Consider the following 19,565-nt stretch of genomic DNA (forward strand, 5'->3'; position numbering starts at 1 on the left):
TTTCCATTCCAGGCATTCTGCTTCTGGGTTTTCCACTAAACAGACCAAGTGCCTAGGAGAAAACTAAGACCCATCCAAAAGTGGCAGAAAGACAGCCTAGAGGACAAGCCAGAGCCCCTCTGGAATGTGGCATGATGAGCACTGAGGGCACAGACTACTGGCAAGTGGCTTAATTCCCAGAGAATTCAGGAGTCACAGTAAAAAATGAAAACCTTTGTCAGAGGCTTATAACTGGGTTGAATTGGTTATTTTAGCTTAATTCACAAACTCTACATTTCAGATGGGTACACAACATATCAAACTTCCATTTAAATTATTATCTTCTCATATACTTAAATCATTGATGGGCACTGTTTTCCAATGAAAAGCAAGCAGCAGCCTTGCCTCTAAGCATTGCTCTAGGCTCACCTTATGACATTTAATTGATGATATAAAGGAAGCATTGATTTCAAGAGTTATATCCAGGGATGCCCTAATTTAATAACTGATCCTCTCAACTCTTAGTCTCTTAGAGGTAATGTGACTACTGGGTGCACCCTTGGGCACGAAAGGGGAGTGCAGTGGGCATTTGCAGTACTCCTGTGCCCCCTAGAGCATTACATTGAAGAGCCTGGAACTGACTTAGATGGCTAGGGATGTAATATTGCCCATAAATGTTTAACACTGATTTAATGTAAGGTAAGGTTGAGAGCCTTATATGCAGTATTTTCAGCAAAATTTCCTATCTGATATGCCCCTCATATGTCCTTCAGCTGGAAGCTGTGTGCAAGAGCTGTTGCACTATTTATAGCAGCCCCTTTAGTCAGACTTAGGTATTTATAAAGCATCGTGTCTGGTGAAGGCTTCCATGGTCTGCTTCCATTCACTTCAGCTGATAGTGAAGGCTATGTAATGTCTGGACAGTGAGGCAGAGCAGCAAAGCAGGCAGTTTGTCTGTTACGTTTGAGTTCTGTGTGTCCTAAAAGGCCAAATACAGTGCAGCCATTTAGTAAACAAATGTAGTAACACAGACTTGCAGTTAGTATAACCTGACATTTATGTCCACTGAGAGTCTTGCACCTGTTCCATACATTCCAGAAGAACATGTTAACAGAAAAGAGACATTTTTAGGCAACCCACAAAACAGAGGTCCATAACTGCCATATGGAGAATAGAATATAGAAAGAGAGAAACAGCAGTTAAAAAAAACCCATTAAATAAACCCTCTCCTACCATAAGGAGAGGCTCTGGATCTATTTATCCAGCATCAGTAAAAGCAGAAATCTTCCTGATCTCAACCCAAACCAAAATGGACAGCTGTTCCATTCTTTAGTTCCTTGAGGCTATTCTAAAAGCTATCTATACTATGTGACATTAAAAATTTTACCTTACACATTCCTATCACAATTCAGTGCTAACTGTGCTTATTTTTTTGTTGTTTCTTTTCAGTACTTCTCATGTCTCATTTCAGCATGGCTGAGAAATCTGTCAGTTTTTATTTGAGGCATTAATCATAGAATCTTTGGAGTTGTAAGGAACCCACAAGGATCATCGTGTCCTGCTCACAAATGAATGTCCATGGAGAAAGAAATGCACCCTTTTCAATCCAGTCTTCATTTGTTTTCTCAGCAGAAAGAGAAGGCAGAATACTGTTGTATTCCACACAGCAAAGCTTTTTCATATTTAAGATGCTATCTGATAGATGGAAGAACACAATTTTTTTGTAGCTGCATTAACTACCTGATCTTCTTTTGTATGTCAGTATTTCTTTTAACAAACAGGAAAGAATAGAAAAAAAAAAAAAAAAAAAAGAAAACCTCCACAAAAATTTAAAGACCTTGATTTTCAGGAATTACACCCAAATTATTTCTCTGTTCTGTTTCACAATGACTTGAAGCTGTCTGTCTAGCATGAGGATAGATAAACTTTTTCCCACATAAACTGCAGTTTATGGAAGTATTTACAGATCCATAAAAGTCAATTTATTTGGCTACTCATTTCAGAAAGTACAAAGGCTACTTTTCTTTTTAGGGAGTGTATCCCAAGTTGTTTGTAGAATATTGCCATTCAGTCATTATCATCAAATTATGTTCCTATGTGGAGCATGGCTACGAAATAGAGACAGCTATTCAGTGCAGAGTGATGACATTGTACTCTGTGCTATTTCAAATGGCCCAGGCACTACCTGTATTTAATCAATTATATGAATGGGTGCTGATAAATGGAAAAGAGTGCAGTTGATATTGCATAATCAGAGAAATGGACAAAGTAATAAAAATTGTATTTGTGGACAAATAGATTATTTTGGAACACATTTCAGTCATGTTTTCTTCAGCATCAACAAGGAGTAATTTTTCTCAAAGTTGTAAAGAAATTTAGTATTTAATTTAATTTTAAAGTTGCATGTGAAGTTCTCTTGCCCTTGATCTCAGTGCATTTTAGGGGAAATGAAATGGCATTTGTCAAGGATAACTCATTTGGTCAATGGGCTGTGCCTTAAAGCACAGTGAGTGCCTTCTCCTTTGTCTGAGCGAGGCCAGGTGCTCGCACCCAGTTCTGTGATCCATGGCCAGGGCCTGCTGGAACTTCCAACTCAGTTTTGCCAGGGCAGCTCTCGGTCCCCCTTGGAAATTACCATTCCTCCGTGGCCTAAATTTAAATTATCTCATTCCTCGTGGGTTTATTTTTCATTTTTGAATTCTTGGTTTTTACAGCCTCCCTTTTTAAAGCCTCCTCAGCAGCTGTGCTGGGTCACAGAGCCCCATGCCCTGCGACAGTCTCTTGGAGCAGCTGGCTGAGGTGCTGCCAGCCTGACTGCACACCAGGACACACCTGCAGCAAACATTCCCTGTTTCCCAGGCCTTCCTCCTCCCTCTGCTCTGACCTTCCTCGGGCCAAGAGGAGGCCAGGTCTCATACAAAGCTCAGGCTCTTGGAGGAGGAACCCCAATCCCACAGCTCCTTCGCCCCCAGGCTGGGACAAGCTGGATACACCCAATCCTGGCCCGGTTGCCAGAGCTCCTTCAAGGCAGGAGTTTGTTCTCTGGAAATTTGTTTCTCCAGAGTCCCAGGAAACAGGAGAAGCTCACAAGGGCAGGCATGGGTAATTAGCACAAGGGCTCCTTCCCTGCTCCAGGCTATGCTGGCAGCACTGGTGGCTGCATGGTTTTGTAACCATGTGCTGGTTTATATAATATGAAGAGCTGGGTAAGGTCGAAGGAAGCGACCCGAGTTACCCTTTGTCACTGCAGACTTCATCTTCAGGGATTTGCTGGCTTTCATTGGACTCTGATAGGTGTGCCAGTTAGATATGCTATTCTATTTTAACCATTTTAAAAACAGGCACCTGGCTCTGAGAAATTCCTTTAATTTGCCCAAATCTTGATTGCAGCGCTATCTATTGGTGCAGTTTGCATTTCAGAAAAATACCCTACAATGCCCTTTGTAATCCAATGAGACCGTGCTGTCTTGCAGGATCTGGATTGCTTACCAAACATCCAAATACCATTACCCTGTCCTGTAGTGATGTACTTCCAATCTCGCCATTTTGCAGTACTGCCAGGGTTTCAGCACAGTGTATCCTATATGTGGGAGGAGAAATTCAGAAATTCAGAAAATGATCTTTTGCACCTCACCCTTGAAATACCATTGACTATACGCCTTTTTTTCTTTAAATACCTAAATATCTTTAAATGTGTGACCAAGCTAAAGGGAGTTAAGTGTAAAGTCTCAGGTGAATTTCAGTAATGTGTGACTACATATCACCCTGGAAAATTCCAGCAAAACCTGTTCCTTTCTTGTTCTTCCTTTCAGCATTTCTCCTTCATTTGTCCTACATCTGGGAACATGGGCATAAGGATGCTTTTTTTTTGGTCTCTCTGTTTACACTGATAGTCCTCACCTCAAAGGGTCTGTCTCAGTCTGACTATACAATGTCTGGCAAAATACAGCCAAATAATCCGTGATGTAAAAACGTCAGATGCCAAAATTAAAATTATCTCTAGTATTAATATTCATCACTCTACTGTCCAAACATAAAAGATCGTAATATTATCCTTAAGAACACCTAATCCCCAAAAAAGTGGGGATTGTTCATATAATTTGCATGATCACTGGAGTGGCCTGGTGTTAAAGACATTAAGAACACAACAGTTTTAAATTTTACTGTTGCTGTTTAAAATCCTGTACTAAAACACAGCAAAATCTGAAGTCAGAAAAAACCCTGAAGCCATCAGCGGGGATGTGTTTAACTTTCCACTTGTGCTGCCCCTACTGTCGATTAAGGCTTATCTACAGTTTGGTGTTAGTCATTAAAAAAAAAACCTACCAACAAAAAACCAGAAGTTATGGAGCACATAGTGCCGCGTTCCAGTCAAATGCTTTAGCAAAGGCTGCTATTATGAAAAGGATTTTCTAATAGGGGGAATAATGATCTTCAGATTCTAACCTCCTGGCACGGCAGTGAGATTTATCAGGAGGGGCATGTGACTGGTTAAGACACACAGCCCCAGCTTGAAGGAAACAGCTGCTCATTTCATGCTTTAGCACTTGGCAGCTGGACAAGGAAGGGTGATGTTTGTGTTGAATACCTCTGCAGAACCAAGTACAGTAAGTGATTTTCTCTGTTTTTGATTTTTTTTCTCCTAAACTGTCACTGCTTTGTCGTTGTCCCATTTTCATCCTAGACCTTTCATAAAAATGCTTGAAAGAGTGAAGCATATTTCTGAAACTTGACTGATAAGCAGTCATTCATGCTCAGATTGCCTGCATTTTTCTGACCTGTGATCAACAGCATTGTTTTTGGTCTCGCAGGAACAAGGCAGGTAAAGTGTTTTACCCTCGTGTTAGCCAGGAAGGGACTATGGTGCTTATTTACTCAGATGATGGAGGGAGGAGGCTGTTTATGATGACTTTTGCACATTATGTATTTTCCTTTCTCTGTAGAGCTAGTCAATAGGTGGTGATGCAACTCGAGTATAGAGAAATTTCAGTGTTTGCCTTAAAAGTACTAGTGTAAGGAATTGATAGAGGTGCTCCCTCAAAACAGTATGATCAATCTGAGCAAAATTGCTTGTGACTGGTTACTTTCTGAGGGTCAATGAGAGAGGGTTTGGTTTTTTTTTTAATGGAAAAGGTACAAGTAGAGAAATGCAGGAAGACTGAAGATGTACTGATTAAGATATTATTGAGCCATTCTGAATAATAATGCATAATTAGATTGTGAAGATTGAAAAAATGTAAAAAACAGGGAGGGAGTCTCCTAAATTTCTAAGTTCTTAGTTCAATTTCTTTTTGGATACTTGCATGTTTTGTGGTTTTGCTTCATGAATGATTGATGTCCCTGTCTGATAATTTTTGACTCTTACGGTCTGAAGTTTTCTTTCAAAACCAGAGTGTAGGATACATAAAAAGGAAGTTTTGATTAATTATTTACATAGAGATGAATCAGGTTTCTTTGGAGGAAGACTTAGGAGGAACAGGAACAGGTGAATGAGTGATGGATATGTGATATGACTAAGGTGCTCTGGGGAAGGTTAAAGAGGGGCAGACAGAGCAGTGGGGTCCTGTTGGGGAAGGTCTAAGAGTAAAAACTGACAGGTTGCATGCAGTCTCTCCTTTAAACATTGGAAGAATAAGCTTTTGAAATATTTCTTTCATAAGAAAATGAAACATTAATTTTTGAGGACTTTTCTTTTAAACCATAGTTTATGATTTTGACAGTTAATTGGAAATTTTATGGGAAAATGTCAATCGGTTTCAATTGTTCACAAAACCAGAAGTCTGTGTGGCTTCCTGCCTGTGTCTCCAAGGGTAGACTGCCTTTGAACCAAGAACTGAAGCACTCTCAGCACACTGCAGCATCCCATGGGGATGCTGTGGAACACCACTAATGGAGCAGGCCTACAGCTCCTGGGGTACCCAGTGTTGTCTCAGGAGCCCATGGCGCCCTGGGCACCTTGGCTGCAATGGGGCCCCTCCAGCCTGTCCCCATCCTCATTCCATGTGGGGCAGGGAGAATAACTTGTTTCCTGTCACTTTTCATTACTGATCGCAGAATAAGTTTATTTTTCTTCAGAACTGTAGGAATTCTGATTTTGAGTAAGATTATGCCGTGGTGTCCTTGTTTGCAGACACTGTATTTTGTATTTGTAATGAGTGCTCTGTGATAAGCAAACTCGCCAGGACTTGTTGTAAACAAAAGTTAAACCCCAAATCCACCAGAAAACAGATATGAGCTCAGTCCATACCTGCTGTAACTTCTTCCTCCCTGCTTCTCCACAAGCACAGTGCCAGTGTTGGTGCAGGAGGTTGATGTAAAGCCACATGGCTCTGCACCTGCTGGACTGTGAGCCACCTATACACACCTCTTGTGCAGCTGATTAATTCTCCTGCACAGCTGGGAATTGGGTGTAATTTAAAAGAGACAAAATGATGATTACAAAGTAAACACTGGATAACTGCACTACTGAACTTGTCTTCAGGTAATGTCTTAACACATCTTGTTATAGTGGTAGCAAATTGTCGCAAAGAAATGTGGTGGGAGAGCTCAGTTTTGTGCCTCTTTACTGTTGGTTATAAAGGTAACTTGCAATCAAGGAGAATAACTCATCACTTGGATCTGCAAAGTTTAAGACAAAAAAACCCTGCTTTATTTACAGCTTCCAGCTGTCATTACTGTATCTGATTCTGAATTAAATTCAGGGCTCATGATGAGACTTTTCAATTCTCTGTCCACAAAATGAAGAAAACTTGATCACCATCGCAAGATTCTCAAGAGTGTAACTGTTTCAATCCTTATCACTAACTCATTTTGTCAAGAATATTTACTGTTAAACACAGCCAGTGTACTTTGAGAAATAAGTGCAGTCTTCAGGCTCTCCTCACTTTTTGGCTTTTCTCGTGAATTCTAACTGCAATATCTGTCACTGCAACATTAGACATGGAGCACCACTGGGGCACACACTGATTTTGCACTTGAGCAGAAAACACAGCCTCTGTACCACTACCTTTTTAGACTATTTTATAAAATCCTGATCTCATAAAAAACAATGCTCAGCTTCTTGAATATACACCCTCATTAAGTTAATGTAAGTCAAGGCAGGTCTGCATAGGCATGAAGCACATTAATTAAATCTCAGCATTCTTTGTTTGGAAGGGCTCTGCCCTTGCATTTCCCCTTGATGGGCCTCTAGAAAGCCCAATATGTAACTGAAAGTTCCTCCTGAATTGTTTTTTATTCTGTTGTATGGGACATTGGGTAACAGTGAGGACATTGCTGTCCCTGTGCAGAAGCTCACTGCAGACCCTGATCATTGACAGCATCATAAGATTCCTGTTAAATCTTTTCCCTTTACTCTGAGGAAATGATCAGGGAAGCCTGGCAGTTCTCTTGTGGGTATATTTTTGCTCCATATCAAAACATGCACTGAGGAGCAGCTGCAGTTGTGCTAGCCCCTCTCTCTAGTTGAAAACGCCATTGTACCAGGGAGCCACTCCCAGGATATTCTTGAATAAAGAGAGGAAACTACTTTTAAAAATACTGTAAGGGCACTTGTGTCGTTTTCTTTTCTTCCTAAGCCACCCAGGCCTAGCTACAATACATTTGTACAGGTACTCTAAACAACTTGCACTGAGTGTTTCCTTTTAACATATTTATGGCATATTCACTTTTTGCTGCTGAATTTGATAAATTTGTTTTCAAGTTGGCCCTTTCTTACAAGTCAGAAATAGCAAGGTTTAGAGTTAGAATCAAAAGCCTGAAACAATTTCTCAGGTCTTCTGGTTTTGCTCTTCTTTGCTTTTCTCTGTGTTTTTCTATTCAATGTGAATAGCCAGTGAAGTAGTACTTTTTCATTAATAGGTTTTCTTATTGGTATAACATATCTAAAAACCACCTAACCACCAGAATAGAGGTTTTGTGACAGGGGGGAGCTTTTCTCTTGTAATGGATGTAAAAGATTAACAGCTACAAGCACTAGCAACATCAACAAAACAGATTTGGTGAGTCCAGCTCAGCTACAAAGACTAATCCTGCAAATACATAGGTATTTGCTGAGCTGAATTCATGAGAGATCCCATCAGAAAGCTCAGCTAACCTCTAAGTGTGTGGATCAACGTGTAGGTGTGTGGAAATACCCACAAGGCTGATGTTTACAGCTCAGCAGAAAATACAATTACCCCTGAGAACTGCTCTGGTTGTTTTGGTGGCCATCTGCTGTCTCACTTCTCTGAATAACTGCTCCCCTTGACCACATTCAAATAAGTGAAATGGTTTGACTCTCTCTACAGAGTACTCTCCCACCTGTGATTTATGCATATGCTCCTTACTAATGATGTGGAGTTTCTCAGGCAAGGGGAGTGGGCTTCAGCATCTTCAGAACCTGCCAGGCATAATAATATGTGCAAAATTAGTGACACCTGAGCTATTCTTGTTCAGAGACCTCGTATATTTAGTTCCTGCAAAGAGAAAATAACTGTATAATCTTAAATTAACATAAGTTTAATGTTAATGACCCAGGAGTATGTTTACTTTGGACTACCACAAAAGTCATACCAAGCTTAATATACAGTAGCTGATATACACATATTGATATTACATGTTATATATATCAGTATATTTCCATTTACAACCCCTTCCACTCCTGCTAAAACTGCCTCTCTTTTCAACCCCTTCTGTGGAAACCTGTCCCACTCAGAGCAGTGATGGGCTTGTGCAAGGGGGTCTGGAGTGCAATATCTTTGAGATGAACAAGGACTCTCCATTATTTCTGAAGTATATTTTACTCCCCATGCCTGAAACAGGTTGAAGATTTTCAACATGGAAATTAGTCTTAGAGACTGGAATTTAAGTAAGTCATACATTATATGGTCAAATAAACTGAATAGGGCTTGTATGGGTGGTATTTGCATGCTTGCTAAACATGTTGATAAGGCTGCCTTTGACACATGACCAAAGGTTCATATCTTCTTTGTCGTAATGCTGTGTTCTTGTTCATGTTCTTTAGAAAGATGAACATTTCTCCAGCTTAAACTCTGCTCTCAACAAATTGAATTTCCCTGATCTGAAGTAGCATTATTACAGAAAGGCTTCTATTCATAACCCATAATTCACTTTGGTCCACCCAGTCCATAATCCTGGTGCTGGTTTGTGTGGCACACATTGGTAAATTGGTTGTTTCACAGCAATGCATTGTTTGAGCCCAGAGCTTGTTGGGAAATTTCTGGTGTTTGGAAAATTCTGGTGTTGCTAGTGGGAAGTAAAAAAAGCCCAGCTTATGCAAATTCATACTTGATTACCAGTGGAGAAAACTACATCAGAAAGAATTTGCTGAATTAAGGCTTGAGTCAGCTCATTATCTGTATATATATATATATATATATATATATATATATATATAGTGATTTTTGTCCTCCAAATCAGAATAGCCATGACATTCCAGCCTTATCACACTGTTCATGAAATAGCTTCCTTAAAAGACTAACAATCTCCTCTGCTAAAGATGTCTTGCCTGCTTTAGCTTGCTTACTCATGTTCTACTTTGCTGAATTCATGAACACATACTTCCTGGAACAGCTGCCACCCTTCCTAAAACTCTTGGTTTCCAGGCCCTGCCCTACTGACTGACTGTCTGTATATTTTTATCTTAAGTGGGAATTGGGGCAGGAACTAGAATTCACCTTTTTCCCCTCCTCTTGAGTGAATGCTCATCCCCTTAGATTACAAGTCATGCTCTTGCTTGCTTGCTCCCTGCAGACTAAAGAGACTTCATTATTTCAAGTCATATGGAATTAAACTGAGGTTCTGAGGATGATAAATCTCCTCTCTAGTCTCAGCCAAGATAGTGTGAGGTCTGCAATCCTTCCATTAGCTGGAAGAGTTGGTCCTGTACCTCTCATAGCTTTAAGGAGTGTTCAGAGCTCTTGGAAAAAGAATTTGGGCATCGTGACTGCACCTATGTAGTGTGGGATTGACATGTTAGGTGTGACTAAAGGATGCTTAACACAGACAAGGCAGGGGACTTTCATGTGTACAGATCCCAAAAGGATTTAGGAGTGGCCTAAGGAGGGAGCTTCTTGATGTTACTGACTCAGACTTTGGTATCAAGAGTGCAGAAAGAGCTTACAAGCTCTAGACAGTCGCCTTTGGGGTGAGGAGGTGAGAAGTGGGAGACCAGGCTGAGCAACATACCCCTGGCATCAGGCTGTAGAAGTAAATGGGAACCAGGATTTGGGCTCTTAATCCTTCTTTTGCATCTAGTTCTCAGCTCATGTTGCAGAACTAAAATAAGAGATGTGGTTTTCAGATTAATGTATCTTAAGTTTGCCTCTTGTCTGTGTTTCAAAACCATCTCCTTTTTGAATACTTGAACTGATTTAATGATATTGAATTAGAAATTGGTGTAAAATTTGACTTGAGCATGGTTACCTGGTTTACCAGTGCTTATAGAAATATAGTTTGCTCCTGTAAGTAAGCTTGAAAAGGACGGCAGCCAGTCTTTCAATGGTAAACACTGAGGGAAGAAAAACAAGTCTCTAAGCCTCTAAATCAGCTTTTAAATCAAGATCTTTCACCCTTTAATTTCTTCCCTTTACTTGACCACATTTTTCATTTGATATTACCTTTACTACATAGCTGCAGGATATATATATATATGGGTTTTTTTAATTACTGGAGTTTAGCATATCTGTAAGGAAATCCTGATAAGGTTCTTTAAATTTGATTATTATATGCTAAGGAGTAAAGAGTTATGGGTGTCCTCTATGAATTCAAAACAAACACGTTTGGATTAATTCAATAAGAGTCTTTCAAGTTGCTTGGGATGGTCTGAACTGGCCACTGCAAAGTTGTTATACCACCAATTAACTGGCAGGGTTTTATCTACCACACCAAAAGTGTACTGGGTGCAGTATGTGATTCTCAGCTGTTACAGCTACAGCAACTGCTCTTGCTGCTTTTCAAATAATGGTGAATCCATAGCATCCATGAGCTCTAAAGAATTACAGTGTTGCATCTTATCTTAAGACATGAACTTTGCAGACTTAACCAAAGGGTGTTGATAAGGTTTGTTTTTCTGGAGTCCTGTGGTAGTAGTGTGTTCTGTGTCTGTGGAAGTGGGATATTTTTGTAGCTTCAATCCTGTGTTAGATATTTTTTCATGCAATAAATATATAACTGCCAAAATAATATTGGCAAAATAAATATCAAAGTTGCTTGTTTGAAGTATTACTTATTAAAGCAGGAACTGTGAGACGCTTTTCCTCTTTTTTTATGAGATTTTGTTTTTACACTGCTCCTTCCCCTTTTTCAAGTTATCTTGCTGTTCTGTATATTTTTATATACAGCACATTACTCGCTTTTTAAAGAAGGCATTTAACTTGTTGGCTGCAAGCTGTCTTATTGTTAGGAAGGTATGTGGTTATTAATAAAACTCACTCTGGTCCAAGAGCTTGGATAGAGGAATATAGGTGACACTGTTCTCATATCCTGTACTGTGGGGACACTGTTCTCATATCCTGTACTCTGTAGACTTCTTGTATCACAAACAGCTTTAGAGGTTTGCTGCTTCTTCACGTTTGTACTAACCAGTGCATGTTTCTTAGCAGACTGCTTTGTGAGGAAGCAAAGTTTACTCAGCTCACTGATGGTTGCTTTGTTACCTCTGAAAAAAAGAGTACAAAATCTAGTCAGATGCACTGAAACCAGCTAATAACCTCTTTGCTGCTCCTCTCTCTTGGAGGCTTAGTATTTAAAAAAACTCTGAAGTGGCCCAAGAAGCACTGTATGTCTGTGTTTAAAATCTCTTTTCATCACTAAGAAATCTGAAGCTGCCATTGTTTCACCCATCTTCCCAAGGGAAACTCAAAAATAATAACCAGAGGTGAGAAACTGCTTATGTATTTTGATGCCCAGCATCTGCTGACAGAATTCCAAAAAGAAAGATACTGTCTCTCTCCTGACCTCGGGCTGTGTTTTCACTCTACCAGCTCCCTGCAGGCCTGCTTGCCTGTGAGCCACTGGTGACTTCTGCAGCTGCAAAACCACCCGAGCCAGGCGCCCTGCTTTGTGTGAGCGTGCAGGAGGCTGCAATTTGCATGGGCTCCAAGGGTCACACAGCAGGTCTGTCTGTCTGTGCCATGCGTGTCTGTCACCCCTTCCTAGCGTGCCATTTGCATTCTCTCCCTAAAGAGCAAGGGCTCCCCATGGATGGCAGCTGCCGCCAGGGACCGGGAAGGGTTGCTGGCCATTAGCAACTGGCCCAGCCACACTCCTCGTGTGGGATCTATTAACAGGTCTGTGGGGAAATAGCAGCTACATGTGAACCATTTTCTATGCTCATCAAAGGGAAAACAAAGGATTATCCGATTACAAATGCACAGTAACAGCCAAATGAGTGAAAGCAGCCAAAGCTCTGTCCTGTCCCCTGTCCTTTTAACTCTGTCTTGCTCCATCTCAGACATCCAGTTTCCCATTACTTAAGTCTCTGAAAGCCTCTTCCTGCCTTTATTGTTTTACCAGTTGCTGCCCTCAATTTACGGCGCTGATAAGTACTTCCCAGGCTGTAAATATGTGGTCGAGACATTTCTGAAGCCAATCTAGGTTTTGATTGCAGTCACAGGAGGAAAGGTCAGCAGCAAAACTGCTCTCACTACACAGGGAGCCCACTCCTCACACTAGGGTATGTATAGATTGTGAATTCATAGGAGAGATGTGAGGGAATATAGGGGTTAACAGGACTGAAGAAGAAAAAATGGAACATGCACTTAGCCTCCCCTTTTCACAAGGTGATATCCTTGCTTTTAGTAGATGTACAGTAGCTGCAGCTCTTCAGTTTGGGAAAGGCCAGGAACCAGAAAGAGTGAGAAAACAAATGTGATCATCATTGCTGAAAATGATAGCAGGTAAGCAGGAGGTGGTGAATTCTGCCTAGTGGTATCTGTGACTGCAGATAATGATTTTGTTTTACCTTGATGCATAGCTGCAGACATGGTCAGTGCAAGAGGGGAAGTGTTTTAAAATTTTACTTTTTGGGACACAGCTATAATCTCTACTGTTTGGGTGACCAGCAGAAGCCTGTAGAGTTTGGTGGGCTTGAGAAGCTCCATATGTGTCTGTAATTCCTGTGGCATCATTACAAAGGGTGGCACCGATGTTTGCAGTGTGGCTGTCCCCCAGCGTGGGGCCCAGAAAGTTCCATGAGTAATTAGTCCACAGAGGGAAACAACTGGAAATTACAGGATGATATGGAATGAAAAAAGCTTTTTCTAAGGGAAAAAATTATTTAGGAGCTATGGGTTTATTAGACAAGAACTTGATACCTTGATAACTTACTGAATTCTAATACGAGTTACATGCTCTTATGACTCTTCTTTGCCTTAGAATTGATTGAAAAGTTGTGTGAAACTAAAAGCAGTGCTGATTTCTAAAACTGTCCTAACTCTTGGAATATTTCATAGCTTGAAAGAGGTCACTGCCCAGGGACTATGCTACTACTGAAAAATTTTGGCCAAGTTAAAAATAAGACATAACAAGTGTTGTGGTAGATTTTCAAGCTGAACATACGAGAAGGTCTAGGCAGATAGGGCCTAGGATTTCTTAGTAATCTAATTAATAAATGTGATTTTTCTAGCTTGTCTTGAAGAGAACATAGCTGGTTAAGGTAAACAATAATAAAATATTAAAATATTTTGTAACAGATATATGGTAATAAATATTCTGGGGATTTGTCTTTCAGAACTGAAGGGTTGATTACTTCCCTGGATTTTTTTAAAAATAACTGAAATTATTGGTTTTTACTTGGGCTGGACCAGCCTTATTACAGGCATGTAACAGTGTATTGAATTGTGAATATATGCTGATGTATTTTAACCCTGACTTGACTAGACTAACAAAGCAGACTTACTCTTGCCAAGAGTTTCTCAGAAGGCTTACAGGCAGTAGCATAACTTGTAGGAGGTATTGATGGTGTCCTGCTTGGCTTCTGAAAAAAGATTGAGTTAGAGTGTGTGAAACTCTTACTGCTGTTGCTGTCCTCTCCCTCGGTGCTGGAGATCTCTGATGTGTCTGAAGCACAAAGATTCTCAGAACACCTGCACCCCTGGTGTCACAGTGTTAATCAAATGTCTAATGTTGATCATTTGACTTTACTGGGAATAGCAAAATCATGACAAATCTACTGAGAAATATGGCTGGGAGTTTTCCTTCTTTTGAAAACAAACTAAAGTCTTCCTTAGCTCTCCCTTTTAACCTGATGCATTCTGGGCAACCTTGACCCATGGAAAGTGGAAGATGTCATCAGCATAGTATATGGAAAAAACCAAGGATGTCTGCTGAGATTTTCCTGCAATTTATTAGCTGGAGTTAAATTACAGAGGCAAATACCAACAAAGTAAATACAGGAAACAAATATAGAAGTGGATGGGACAAACCTAAAGTATGGTAGATAACCAATTCGATAAAATGCTAGTATTGCAATTGGAAATGTAACCTTTGTTGTTTTTACAAATCCAGTTATTGAGCTGTCTATTATTTTAGGTGAATTATAATGAGAAAACCGGGGGGTGGTGGTGATAGAGGTGTTATGTTGTCTCTGAAACCCCCTTGGTTATGTTTCAGGAAGAATGATAAACAAAATGGTATCTAAGCAGCTCAAGCCTTAATCAAGTGACTTTCTGATTACTGAAAGTTTTTGGTTGTGTGACTGTCCATTGGCATTCCTCATGATTTCTGTAAGCTTCTCTTTTACCTTAGGTCAGCATGTATTGTACTCCATATACTAATTTATGAACTTGTACAAGACACCATGGTCTTATGTGTGTGGGTCTGAACTAACACCTGGGTAGTCCATGGGAGTGGATACATATATCCACTTGGTCTCTTACCTGTGGCCCTATTAATTTAATGTCTGTTTTCATCAAAAACTACATGTCTAGGGCTTGAAATGGCTTATGATACCCTTCTGTGTTGATTGGGTGACTTGTGAAAGTAAATATTAAGCTTAGTGGAGCCATCTCTCAAAATTAAGCATAATAAAACATATTTTGAGTATTTGTAACTTGAATACTTTTGTGCTAAGGCACAAGTGCTCTTCCCTTAGAGGCTATATTGGATGAAAACAACCAGGTTTTGGGAGCAGACACTCTACAGGAATGGCCTCTGTGGGAGAAGGCCAGGGGCTGCCTTGTGTCAGACACAGCCACTTCCAGCTGTCATTGCAAGGGACCCCATGCAGCTGAAACCATCAGCCAAGTTTGTAACACCTCTGGAGAAACATATTTAAGAAAAGGCAGAAAATTCTGAGGAGGGTGGAAACACAGAGAAAACAAGGGAATGGACAGGAGGAGGGAAGAAGAGAGGGAATAATAAGGTCAGAGGACAAGCAGGTGCTCTGTGGCAGAGCAGGAACTTCCCTAAAGAGCCTCTGGCCCATTGCTAAGTTCATGGAAGATTAAGTAAGAGTAAGTCCTCTGAAGGGACTGTGGCCCACAGAGAACCCATGCTGGAGCATAGGACCAGAGTGAGAAGGGAACAGCAGTGGAGAGAAACTGCTGAGTACAAACCCTGACCTCGTGCACTGCTGGTTGTCTCACCAAAGGATTGGCTTCAGCCAGCCACCTGTCCTATCTTCTTTTCAAAGACAGACTTCCACTCTGTTGTTCAGTGTCTTTTGAAGTTTCCCTTTGATCCAAAAACAACAAAAAAGTGAATCAAAGCAATCGGCTGTAGACACTGTGGTTTATTGTGTAACTATGATCTGAAGGTGTGCAACGAAGGTGAATGGGCCCTGGGAAGTCAGGTGAGCCCAGGACTCCCATATTCCATTTTCATTTCTCTCCTGCCCACAGCATAACTTGTATCTTGCATTCATGGAGCAGTGCCACAATGTCTCCCTTGTTCTGTGTCCCTGTTCCATAGAACAAATGTCATTGGCAAGCCAGATGTGCCATCCTGCAGCCAGCTGCATGTGGTGGCTGAGGTCATGGGCTGGGCACAAGCAATGGCACTGGGCTCCCTGACAGCCCAGCATCTCTGCCCTGTCCTGTGTCCAGCTCCTGCCTGTATCACACCCTGAAGAAACCTGACCCCGTGTCACTCGGTCAGAGTTTTCTAGAAATAGAACTGTGTAATAAATAAAACATATATATATATATATATATATGTTTTTTATATATATATATAATAAATATGTAATAAATAAAGGATAAATAATAAATAGACCACTGTAATAAGTGAACTGGTACTGACCAGCTACAAGAAATACAAAACTGCTGGGAGAGAACAAACTCCAGGAACCACACAGTAGGCAACCTAAGATCTGTGCTGACTTGAGCCCAAACAGATGTCTTGCTTGCATCTGTGTAGGCAAAGGTGCAGTCCCAGCTGGGATTCTTATTATGGTAATTACACTAATATTTGTGGAGACTAATAACAGGAAAGGGTCTTACTGTGAGAGCCTCCATTATATCTACAGGGTAGCAGATGACCTCTGTCCTGACGAGCTTGCCCTGGATTTGATCAAGGCAGAATAATGGAAAGAGGTGTAGCAAGGGAAGGGATCCTTAAACTGTCTCATGAGACTCATGATTTCTTCTCAACTTCTTTTTCTGCATACTGCTACTGATTGCATTTCCCTGTTGAGCTGCTCCCACTTAGCAGTCCTCCAGCTGCCAGATGGAAGCTGTTTAATGCAAGCATTCACTGATGTGTTTTGTAGGCTTGAAGGAGGGGAGGTCTGGCTTATTTAAAGACCCAAGAATATCCTAATCTTGTAAAGAATACGAGACTTGTGTGTGGGGGTGTCTGGAAACTTTATGGATAAACTGGGACCCATAGAGGCACCTCTGTAGCAAGGTGGGACTCTGTGTGTGCCACTATTTATTGGCTTTAAGTAGAAGGAAAGTAGCCCACTTTTAATAAATGGGGGAAATACTACAGGTACATTTAATTTGGCCTTACTAAAAAGCTGCTTGAATTTAATTTAGCTGAATAAATATTACCCCATATGTCAAATTTAGACCTATTTAAAACTGGCTTATTGATTTAGCTTGCACCTGTAAACGATGCAATTTGCCTGAAATCCACACACGGAGTGCCCACACATGGATTTGTACAGGCTTGACATTTTAATATTATTTAAACTGCTGTAGGTTGTGGGTGTGGACCCCCCCTTAGTAACCTCCAGCAGTAGAACTGAAGTCTTTTGGTTTTACTGGTTTAAACCTTGGCTTCATGCTGTTTACATCACTTGGTGCTTTTGTAAAAGATTACAAGTTTGCTAGCAGGGTATCCTTTTTCTTCTAAAAACTAATGTATTGCACCTGACCACATCTGTCTCAAGAGCTCACAGCCTACATACTTGTTTCAAGTATCTATCAGGACAGTCCACAATAACACCATCTCAAGACTTCCAAAATGTTGAACACAAAATGCAATTACACTGCACAAAATACTAAGGAAACCCATCTGCTCAGATGAACCATGTGCATGTGGCACTTGGGGTGATGGCAGGACTTGGAAGGAACTCTGTTTTGTAGTTCAGTCCATGGCAAACTTCTAACCTCTAAGCACATCACTGCAGTTGTTTCTGCTTTCCTCCTAGGGAGCAAGTGCACGTCCCATGATAGAAATATTGCATAAAATAAAGCATGACATGCCTGACACCGTGACTTGGTTCATAGGGATATTATGGTTGTTTCTATTGTCTAAATGAAGGAGAAAAAGCTGTTGGCTTTGAGTGAGTGCTAAGGTCTATGTTGATGGTATTGCTGATTCAGTCTTCACCTACTCCTGATTATCCCCTGAAATCCCTTCCCAGCATGGGGTGGGTTAGCAGCAAGACTTGCAGGGAAGACTGTCATTCCAAGTGGCTTGATAAAGAAATGACGATGAGTGGCTGTGGAGGACTGTGTGCCTCTTGTGTCCTTAACAGCCCATGTTAATCACAGTAAACCCAATTGGGTTCATAATTCCATTATGAGGCAAAAATTTATTTGTTTCATTCTAGTGAGCAATTATTCCCTGAAACAGTTGGATCGCAATTAGATATTTAAGTGTTATGCTGGAAAGCAGTGGAAGGCAGAGATTTTCAAAGTTATCTTTGTTTGAAAGTCCAACTGCATTTTTGGCAATCAAATTTTTTTAATAATAGCCACATATTTCAAACTTTTAAAATGTTTATTTCTAAAAAATCCTCTGTGATGATTCTATTTTATTTTAATTTTGTGTCTTTGCTGCACTGAACTGTTTACAGAATATAGTTTATTTAATTTATGTAGATGATATTTAGAGTTGTATTTTACTCATCCATCTCTACAGGTGTGTGGTTGGATACCATTGTGGCATGGTTATAGACAATTCCTTATTGTTTTAGTAGAACAGCAGTGCTTGATCACACAAGTAATGATGCAATGGTTGTGGGTTTTGGAGTCTGCAGTCAAGAGATGTGATAGCAGGTTTTGACTCAGACCCAGTCAGCCAGTTCTTCACTGGGTGGAAATGCTTTATTCTTCTTTAAGAAGCATTATAATAATAATGCTCTGACCTTTAGAAGTCAGATAGGCTGTCTGGCAGGACACCTCTGGACTGTCAGGATCTAGGTGTCTGCTACTCATGTAGTTGTTGTAAAATTGAAGAAAAACACCAAACCTTCAATTTTACCCAGGTGAATTACTTGTTAATTACCATATGGCTGCATTTATACTGTTGTCAATGGAAGACAGAGATGACCTGTCCTATGCTATATTTTACGGATGATGGTAATGCCAACAGAATTCAAAAGCCAGATCAAATCTTTTCTACAGCTCATGCTCAGCAATTTTCTAGGCTTAGACAGAAAATGCAATAGTTTTCCCCCTTTTCATTTTTTTAAGCACTGACTAAAAAATATTTGAAATGGCAAATAATTTTATTTTTCTCCTCTTGAAAGAAAACCTAAGTCAGATAAATCTGCAAGAGCTAGATAGCTGGCTTTGTGAAAATTACACCAGTTATTAAAGCACTTAGAGAAGGATTTGGGTCTGGTCAAAAAGGGGAAAAAATGTTCAAAGTGCAATTCTAGCAAAAGTTATGCGTACAAGGTTGTAATCTTGAAAAACACTGCACAGCTGCTGGTTAACTCTGAAAGCAAACCAAACAAATGCTCCGATTACTTATTAATTTTTTCACTTTAGATACATAAACAGTCTTGGGAAGAAAGACTAACTGTTTACTGTTTACTGTTGTGTGAAAGGATTAGTTTAGTTCCCCCTCTGTTCATTGCAAGTAGCATCTCTGTGTGATTCCTAGAAAAACAGACATGTTCTTTAAAGTGAGGGCTCTGCACCACCAAATTCAGAGGAGAGTGCTTTCTTCCACCTAGGAGGAAGGGGCAGGATTTAATGTTTGCACCTCTCTGATCAAGTTTCTTGTTGGCTGGCTTGGACTGAGGCATTGTGTGTGCACTGACTGGTAGAAACTCCCTGTTCCATGAGCTGTGCTTACATCCTCCAGGATCCTCTCGGCTTCAGGGAAGAGAGTGTCATGTCTGAATTCGTTGCTGGATGGGACCAGAAAGAACCTGGCTGTAGGAACACAGCTAAAAATAATGCTAC

General features: G+C 40.5%; 1 protein-coding gene across 10 annotated transcripts in view; it reads left to right on the plus strand.

Moving 5' to 3' along the window:
* RASGRP3 (RAS guanyl releasing protein 3) overlaps positions 1–19,565 on the plus strand; it is a 61,359-nt gene that overhangs the window by 11,435 nt on the left and 30,359 nt on the right. For 2 of the 10 annotated variants that reach the window (XM_064414827.1, XM_064414830.1), the window contains exon 1: positions 4,364–4,586. The exons of 4 other annotated variants lie outside the window; for them this stretch is intronic. The gene's annotated coding sequence lies outside the window, so the exon portion shown is untranslated. Of the gene's footprint in view, positions 1–4,363; positions 4,587–12,495; positions 12,656–12,780; positions 12,879–19,565 lie in introns of those variants that run through there. 4 more of the 10 variants (XM_064414823.1, XM_064414824.1, XM_064414826.1 and 1 more) reach the window with 4 other exon arrangements.

This window comes from Passer domesticus, chromosome 3, assembly GCF_036417665.1.
Source record: "Passer domesticus isolate bPasDom1 chromosome 3, bPasDom1.hap1, whole genome shotgun sequence".
NCBI lineage: Eukaryota > Metazoa > Chordata > Aves > Passeriformes > Passeridae > Passer > Passer domesticus.